This window comes from Lemur catta, chromosome 3 (genome assembly GCF_020740605.2).
Source record: "Lemur catta isolate mLemCat1 chromosome 3, mLemCat1.pri, whole genome shotgun sequence".
In the NCBI taxonomy this organism is placed as follows: domain Eukaryota; kingdom Metazoa; phylum Chordata; class Mammalia; order Primates; family Lemuridae; genus Lemur; species Lemur catta.
The window spans coordinates 57,751,452-57,760,798 of record NC_059130.1 but is presented as its reverse complement, the minus strand read 5'-3'; positions in this window follow the sequence as shown (position 1 = coordinate 57,760,798).

The following is a 9,347-nucleotide window of genomic DNA, read 5'->3' as shown; positions in this document are numbered from 1 at the left end:
CAAGTCACTTAATCTCTCTGGGCCTTCACTGCATCACCAAGTGAATGGATTGGACTAGACAGATATTGAAGGGCTGGGCTCAGCAGCTCATGTGTGTAATCCTAGTACTTTGGGAAACCAACATAGGAGAATCGCTTGAGGCCAGGAGTTTGAGACAGCCTGGACAACACAGTGAGACCCCGTCTCTTGAAAAAAAATTTAGTAAAGCATTGTGGTAGGCATCTGGAGTCCTAGCTACTCATGAGGCTGAGGCAGGAGGATAGCTTGAGCCCAGGAGTTTGGGGTTGCAGCGAGCTATAGTCATGCCACTGAACTCTAGCCTGGGTGAAAGAGCAAGACCTTGTCTCAAACAACAAAAAGATTTTTTAGTTCTCGCCTCTGTGCTTCTATCTCTTAAGGATCATGATGTTTGTATTTGAGGCATTTTTGTAAGAGGAGTCACAGTGACCTCTCTTAGCGGTATAGCCAAAAGGATCTTATAATTTCTACAGGAAACTCATGCTACAAAGCAATAATGGGAATATATTTGTAAAGTTCCTCACTTGCTCTTTTAGTCCTCCAACTTTCCTCTTTATCTGTTTTTACTCATTCATTCATTCAACAAATATTTGCTAAGTACTTGCTAGTGTCAAGCACTATTCTAGGCCCTAGAGAAACAATTGTAAGGTAGAAACAGCCCTGCTGTTATAAAGCTTAAATTTGAGTTGGGGAAGTACAATAAACAATTCAGTAAAGAAAGGAACAAAATAATGTTAGGTGGCAATTCTTTCTATGAAGGCAATAGAACTTATTTGGGGGTGTTGCTTTGGTTAATGGTCAGGGAAGGATTCTCTGACAAAGTGACTTTGAGCTGAAACTCGCGCAATATGAAGAGCTGATGTAAGAGTGTTCCAAGCAGAGGGCACGGCAAGTGCAAAGGCCCTGAGGCTGGAACAGTGTGGCTGTGTTTTGAGGAAGAGAAGAAGGTTATTGTGACTACAGCAAAATGAACAAGTGAGAGCATGATATGAGAGAAAGATGGAAGGATAGGAAGGGGCCAGATTTAGTAGGGTTTTGTAGTCTGTAAGCCATTTGAATTTTATTCTAAGTGCAAATTGGAGAATTTGTAGAAACTAAATGATATGATCAACACGCTTTTAAAAGATCATTATGCCATCCACATCGGACATCTGTTTGATGGTTTCCAAGAGGGGCTTTCTGCACACCTTGACCACGCTGGCTAACGGCACTAGGTCAGGCTGCTGAGCTGCAGAGGGTGGAGTGTGGGCCTGGAAGAGGGGGGCAACAGTTAAGTAAGAAGAATGCTCGGGAATTCAGAAGATGAGGAGGAGGTGTGGCTTGTGCATAAGGACCTGCAAACACTGACTGTGATTAAAACACAGGAGCAAGGGTGGGAGAAATAAGACTGGAGAGAAGACAGGAGTCAGATCACAAAAATGCCTTGTAAACTGAGCTGAAACATTGGACTTAATCCGAAAGTCTTTGGATTTCTGATGACACCATCAGATTTCTGCTTTAGCTCCTGTGTGAATGATGATTAATGTGGGCAAATGGGAGCAGAAAGACAAGTGAGGATGGTGACAGTAATGAGGGGAGAGATGGGGGTGACTCGGGGCAGAGCAGGAGTAGTGGGGTTTGAGAGTGGTTGCGGTTATTCCCAGTAGGATTTGGAGAGCCACTGTATGTCGGGGAGCAGAGGGAGTGGTCTCCTCCAGGCAGCCCCAACTTCTCTGACCTTCACGCATTGAACATCAGAGATGGAGGAGGGGTTCTTGGGCCTCAAGCGAAGCAACCTCTTTTGGTCCTTCTGTCTTAGGTAAATATTCCCTGACTTTAGCCACTATTACTAGACATTGAGGAAGGAGATGGGGTGAAAAAGTAAGGGGCCCTTGGCCGGGCACGGTGGCTCACGCCTGTAATCCTAGCACTCTGGGAGGCCGAGGCAGGAAGATCTCTTGAGCTCAGGAGTTCGAGACCAGCCTGATCTAGAGTGAGACCCTGTCTCTACTAAAAATAAAAAGAAATTATATGGACAGCTAAAAGTATAAATATAGAAAAATTAGGCAGGCATGATGGTGCATGCCTGTAGTCCCAGCTACTCGGGAGGCTGAGGCAGAAGGATCGCTTAAGCCCAGGAGTTTGAGGTTGCTGTGAGCTAGGCTGATGCCACGGCACTCTAGCCCGGGCAACAGAGTGAGACTCTGTCTCAAAAAAAAAAAAAAAAAAAAAAAACTAAGGGCCCTTTCTTAAAGGAGATAACAATGAGCAAGAAAATTTTTCCTATGTTTGTGCTTGGAGTACAAGAATTTACAATTAAATCTACCTAGCCCCTAATGTTTCCCAGCTACTAAATCCAGTTCTTTCTCAAGAATCATCATTATAGTCCTAATCTAGCAGCAACATGTAAAACTGAGATTCTTACTTCTGTTGTCTTTAGGAAATTCAGCCCAGCAGTCACTGTGCCCCTGCTCTCTGCCAAGCCCTGGAGAGACAGAGGAGCCAGAAGCTGGATGGAAAATCTCCTGAAAATCACTCTGCTTTGCGTACTGTCTTCCTGCCACCTCCCTCCCGTCCTCCCTCTCCTGTCCCCGCACAGCATCTTGTCACTCTTCTTCTTAACAGTTTTTGAAAACTTAACAGGGTGAAAAAAATAAGATTTAGGCACATATCATAAAGAAAGTATATAAATACATGTCTTGCAACTTCAGCAACTTGGGTTTGTCTCAGTTTTCTTCAAGTCAGGGAAACAAAAGACAAAAGCAAAATAGAGAGGCATTTCTCAGGCCAGCCCTCAGTGCTGTTGTGAGGAAAGTCTCCCTCATTCTGGAGTTCAGAGCTATGTGCTAGAGTCATGACTACTAATGAATGTACAAGAGTGGAGCCCTCTGACACGTGTGGCTTTAGGTCTTCCAAAGATCTCTATCTTTTTCGATGCACGACCAGCAAAACTAGAAACTGCTTAAGGCAAGACTTTTTTTTAAGCTTTCGTAAAAGTTATAACCCAGTGGTCTAGGGTAGCATTAGGTTATATAAACAGACCTCATTTAAAATCCCGGCTCTGCCACCACCCAGTAGCTGTATGAGATCTTGAGTATATCACTAAACCTCTCCGAGCCTCAGCCTTCTCATCTGTAAAATGGAGATAATTGTGGTACCCACCTCGGAAGGCAGTATTTAGTGGTTAAGAGTACAGACTCTGGAGCCAGACTGTCTGGGTTCCTACCTTAACTCTGCCACTTACTTAACTGTGTGCCCTCAGGCAAGCTACTTCACCTCTCTGAGCCTTAGTTTCCTCATCTGTAAAATAGAGATAATCATGATGCCTGCCTCACTGGGTTGTCATGAACATTGTAAAGCATTTATCAGCCACTTGTAAGGAGGGGTTCTCCCAAGTAGTGGTCCCCTAAGGAAGCACACATAGCAAATAGTATTTCAGAATGTGCTAACTAAATTAAAAAAGGACTTTTGAGATGATTAAATAAAAGGTATACAAGCCAGATGGCTACCATGAAGTGAGTAACTGAGATTTGTAACCCATCCCTATACTCCTCCCCTCACCTGTCTCAGAACTGGGCACATGGTCAGTGGTAGGTATGTACTGACAGGTGACACTTTGATCAACTCCAGGTTTCTCTGGGCCTCCAGGGTGATGTTCTTCCTTTGCAAGTGAAAGCTGGTACTGATTTCAGAGCTTGTGAGGGGAGATGTGATTTTCCTTATTTACTAACATTTACTTGGACTGGTGTCTGGGACACCCAAAATATGTTATGAATCAGTCAGAGGATAACAAGATCTGCAGTACTGTACAGATTACTCACTAATTTGACATTTGGGGAATTTTTGCAAAATGTTAGGGAACATTTGACAAGATGCAAATTGCTATATCCATAAGGAACATTCGACTCTGAGGATGGGTGGCACTTTCCCCTGATGTGGTTACATCCGTTCCCAGCACCAGCTGTTGCGTCCTGACAACGTGGCTTGTTTTATTTGTCCCTCCTGAAGGAGACAGTAGGGGGAATTTTGCTCTGAAAACATAATATCAAACATTTATTGAGCACCTACTATGTGCCAGGTGTCATGACATCTTTTATCTTATTTAATCTTTACAGTAATCCTATAAAGTATGTGTCATTAGCATCTTTACTTTTCCAGTGAGGAGTTTGGGATTCAGAGAGGTTAAGCATCTTGCTTGAGGCCACACAGCTCTGGAATTCCTAAGCTAGAATTTGAATCTGGGTTCAAATCCTCAAAGTCTGGGTTCCAGTGCAGCATGCTGGCTCCCACACAGCCAGCATCATTGGGTTCCCACTGGATTCTGCCACCACTAGGAGAGGCAGAGAAGAGGAAAATTTCTCGGTAAGTCCCTAGTTTTAAACAACTGGGCAGCATCATAAAAACTTGTCCTATGCTGTTTTATACTGAGACCTAAATTAAGTGGTGATCTGGAACTTTGGGGAGCTTTCTCTTATCATGACATTGTTTTTGAAGTCAAGCAAGGAAGACTGTGTTAAGGGAACAAGAACTGCCTTCCCAGGCCCCCATTGCTGAGGTGTGGTTATCGCCTTGCATTATTTTTGGCATTGTACCAAACTACTGAGACGTACCACCCATCAGGCAGATCTCTCAGCTTCATGTCGGCTCCGGGAGAACAAAGCGGGGCAAGTGTGTAGGATCTCCCAGGAATAGGGCTCTTGGACAAAACCTGGCTCCCGGGGGTGGCCCTTGGGGGAACCCGGTTGTGTGGAGAAGTGCTCCCAAGCAGAGGGCCCCTGGAGAGGCACCACACACATCAAAAGAGCAAACAAATGCCTCCTGGTTCCAAAGGCATACTCTTCGCTTACCATTTTGAGGAAAAATATATTTAATAGGAGGTAAGAAACGCCTAGGATTTTTCATATGTTTCCTTATAACTGTTCTCCACTATCTCTGTAGGTATGTCAGGCCTACCCAAATGGTCAGTTTCTCAGGACATGCGTTGCGTTCATCCCAAACTGCCTGGTGGTGGTGTGTTTGTGATAAGTGCTTAATAAATGCTTGTAGAAATGAAAGATGGAAGCAAACCCATTCTGTGAATTTTAATACTTTAGTACTTTTAAGTATTGATAATGACTAAGTTCTTTCTCTACGTAGAACATTTAGCATAGGTTTTTAAAAACAATGCTATATATAAAAAAAGAAACATGTAGAGGTACATTTCCAGTACTTGGAGCAAAAAAGCCAAAACAGAGGTTCCCCAACTTTTTGACCATGGAAATCTTTTTTTAATGTCAAAAGTCTTCATAGAGCCCTTCATATAATCATAGTTGTACTTTTAGTATCTAGTGATTAAAGTACAATGACAAAATGCTTTTGCATTAATTTTTATTTTATTCATTCCAACAACACCGATAAACTGTAAAGAAAAAGAGTGGTTGAGTCTGTGGCCCATTATTTAACCTATTTACCGGCACCACTTGGCACTTGCATAGATTTGGGCAACAGCTCTGTGAGCTGGGTGGGGGTGGGCACAGCTCCAGCTTGGGAATCAGCAGGCCAGGGGTTGGGAGGAGTTTGGTTTCTTTTGGTTTCTCTTCCTCCACTTCCTCTTCTATACAGCTGAAAGCCACAGCAATGTTAGCAGTTGTAACTCAATTAAGAGTGCTAATTCCAAATGCAAACTGGTGGATGGATGGGTTTATTTTTCTGGGACTTAATTACTCTAGAAGTGGTCCAAGTAAAACTGGCCCCACTTAAAGTCTCATTGTATACTGTCCAAATGGTCTCCTAAATGTCATCCTCAGAGGCGAGGAGACAGCATGGGTGAGTGAATCAAGCACTGCCCTGGTTATCTGGAGGCCTTGGTACTGAGTCTGCTTCTAATTGGCTGTTCCAGCCAATTCAGCTCTCTGGAGTATTCTAAGCTCATCTGTAAAATGGGGAGATTGAATTAGATGACCTCTGAAGTCCCTTCCAGGTTTTGTATTCTATGGATCCCCAGTAATGGCCCTGAAGCACCCAAGTCATCTTGCCAGGTGCAAGTTGCCACTGAGCTTCTCATCATGCCACCCCACTAACTGCATGGACCAGCTCGCCAAAGGTTGTGCTCAAAACACTGCTTTGGGGCTCTCCAGAGAGGGGGCTTTCATATTTGGTGTCCTATTGTTAACCTTTTTCCAAGCTTTGTTTTCCGAGCTTAGGTCGGCTCATCAGAGTTGAACATGGACTGTTTGGATTTTTGCCCAAGCTGTTCTCCGAGCCTGATAGCACATTCATTACTCCCTACCCGTGGTTTCTGCTAAATGACCTCGTTAGTGCTCTAATTACATGTTGCTCTTCAGAAAGCTGGGGGTGGGGTGGACGAGTTAAGGAAGGCTGAGTACTGAGATGGAGTACATTGTAAACATACTGAATGAAGCCCACCTTCCCCTGGCCTGATTCCCCCTGGGAGTTAGAAGGGAAACTTTATGCTTTTCCTCTTCTCTTCTTCCTTTTTCACAACACATTAAAAGATAATAATAACACATAGCAAATGTGTTGGTAGTAGTTGGTAATGCATGAATTTGAAAGCTGGATGGTGATACTTTTACAGCTTAATGTATGTGAAACCAGAAAATGGGGAAAAAAGAAAACCAACCAACTTGAGGAGGGAAAGAAATGAAACTATATTTTCTGAGCACCTACTATGTGCTCACATAGGCTTTTGTTTACTTTGCCAGTTACTCTATGGGCTAGTTATTATACTAATGGAGAAGCAGGTTCAGAGAGGTATTAGTATTTTCTAAGGTCACGAAGCAAGTATGTGGTAGAGGTGGGAATTGAACCCAGGTATGTCTGACTTCAGATGCCAATATTCCATGCTATCTCTCTATTCATTTATTCACTCACTTATTCAACAAATATACTTTGACCTCTGTTCCATAATCACATTAATTTCAGAGTTTCTGTACTACCATTTCAAACTTAATTCTTCTACAAATTCCTCAGATGAATCTAAACTCAGTGGTGTATTCTTCCATTATAATTTTCTCTGTCCACTCAGGCTTCTTACATGGTGTCCTTGGGCGGGTCAGATCATAGATCTGAGTTTGGGGATCCTGGGAGATATATTTAAAGATGACCCTGGACAAACTTCTTATTTTTCAGTTCAGAACACTGAAGTTCAATGACCTGTTGAAGTGGGAAGCTAGGGCCTGTTCTTTTCACTGTGCTACATTACAGGGATGCCAAGAATGGAGTGGAATTTACTTGGGGTGTTGAGAAAGGATGATTGTGTGTCATAACAAACATGAAGAATTTCAAATGCTTTATGGCAGTGGTTTCCAACCTTTTTGGCCCCAGGGGCTGGTTTCATGGAAGACAATTTTTCCATGGGCTGGGGGTGGGGTGGTGGGGTGTCTTGGGGCAGTGGGGGTATGGAGCTCAGGTGGTGATGTGCAGTCTATTTCTTAACAGGCCACGGACTGGTACCGGGCCATGGCCTGGGGATTGAGGACTGAAGCTTTATGGGACAGTTCACCTTGGGCAGTGTGTGCAGATGGCAGGAGTTTCTGTCCTCATCACACTTAGGGGCTGATTAGCAAGTGACTTTAACTTCAGCCTGTTAGCTACTAAACCCCAGGAATCAAATTTTAATGAAAGAGAACCTGTCGTCCAAACTGGATATCTTAAGTATGTAGGGTTTTCTTTGAAGCTTCCTTTTGGAAGATGATGTTAAGGTGAACTAGTGGAGTCAAATCTTTTACTTATCCCTGCGGAATTATCTTTTCCACATTTTTCTAAAAGTGGCAAATGCAATATGTTGATTGATGAGAGATGTTCACACTTAAGACAAAATAAATGATGTGATGCTGATATTAACAAGATGCAACTTTAACCAAGTGATGAACTTTCTCAAAACAGGGGTTCTTACCCATACAATTACTAACTCGTATTACTACATAGAAATTGGAATTTTGCAAACCACACATCTTAAAAATGTGAGCATTGTTTGTTTGACAGATTGTCAAGACACGTGCGCAGGCTTAATGTATTAGTTTATGCTATAGCAATCAAGTTGTTATTATAATTACAAGAAAACCAGAAAAATAAGACTTTTCACAGTCAAATCAGCCATAGGAAAGAAACTAAAAAAAAAAAAAGCCACTAAAACCAAAACTCTGAGTTGTTCTCTCAATCTATAATATATTTGCAGAACTGGGGGGGGGGTGAAACAGCAGGAAACCATTATTGCATGTGATTGTAGTTTTAATGATTCCACTAGAACAAAATAAACCTATAACATATATGCCTTGAAATAAATTATAGATCCCATAATAAAAAGCAACTCCTTATTCAACATTTATCAGTTGGGAGAACTGCTCCCTTCTTCTGCAAATAAGTCATTAAGCTGTGTGTTTTGCCACAGAATAACTTTTGGAAGAATTATTCAAACCTTCTAAAGTAATTCACTTGCATTCCTCTTCTATTTTTAATAGCCCAAAACATACACAGAAGATACAAATATACCTCTAGAATTTTTGAATGACTGGACAAAGCAGTGTTAAAAATTCAACAGCACTAATTACTAGCTGAGCAGTATAAAAACCTCTGAATAAATGTCAGCCTAGGAGATAAGCCCTTATCTTAATCTAATGACTCCACAGACTTAATTTGTCAGGCCAGCCTAGCTGATGAAAAACAGGTTTCTATTCTCCAGTGTTAGTAGGAACATCTTTCCAAATCTTTGAAGTTGGATAGTAATAACATCAGTGTCATCCTGTAAAAATCTTGTGACCAAGCCAATTTAATTCCTATTGTCCTGTTACACTAATTAAAGTTGTTCACCCCTGTTGGACAAATATCTGAAAGTGAAGCTAGTGTATTTTTAGATTGGCTACATTTTGAACTAACCCTCAACTCCCCAGTGTTTTGTGCTTTTTTTTTTTTTTTTTCCATGGTACTGGATCATCTGGGACCATCTATCTTCATATGGGAAAGCTGGGATTTCCAGAGAAAGCCATTAATTCAGAGGAATCCATTAATTGAGAGGCAGTGTAGCAGAGTGCTTAAGAACACAGACTGAGGTAGAAAGGCCCCGGGAAAGTTTTGCTCTGTCATTTACAAGCTGTGCGACCTTAGGTAAAATTTTTAAACTTTCTTAGCCTCAGTTTAATCATCTGTAAAATGGAGGATAATCATGAATATTGTGCGAGTTAAATAAGATAATTCATATTACTTAGAATGCCTGACCCTTATACTTAATACAGTTCAGCTTTCATTCATTCATGAACTCGTTCATTCATTCAATCAACAAATATATACTGAGTCCTAACAAATCTGTAACTAATGCTGTAGGACATAAGAAGAACCAAAAGGCAGGGTCCTTT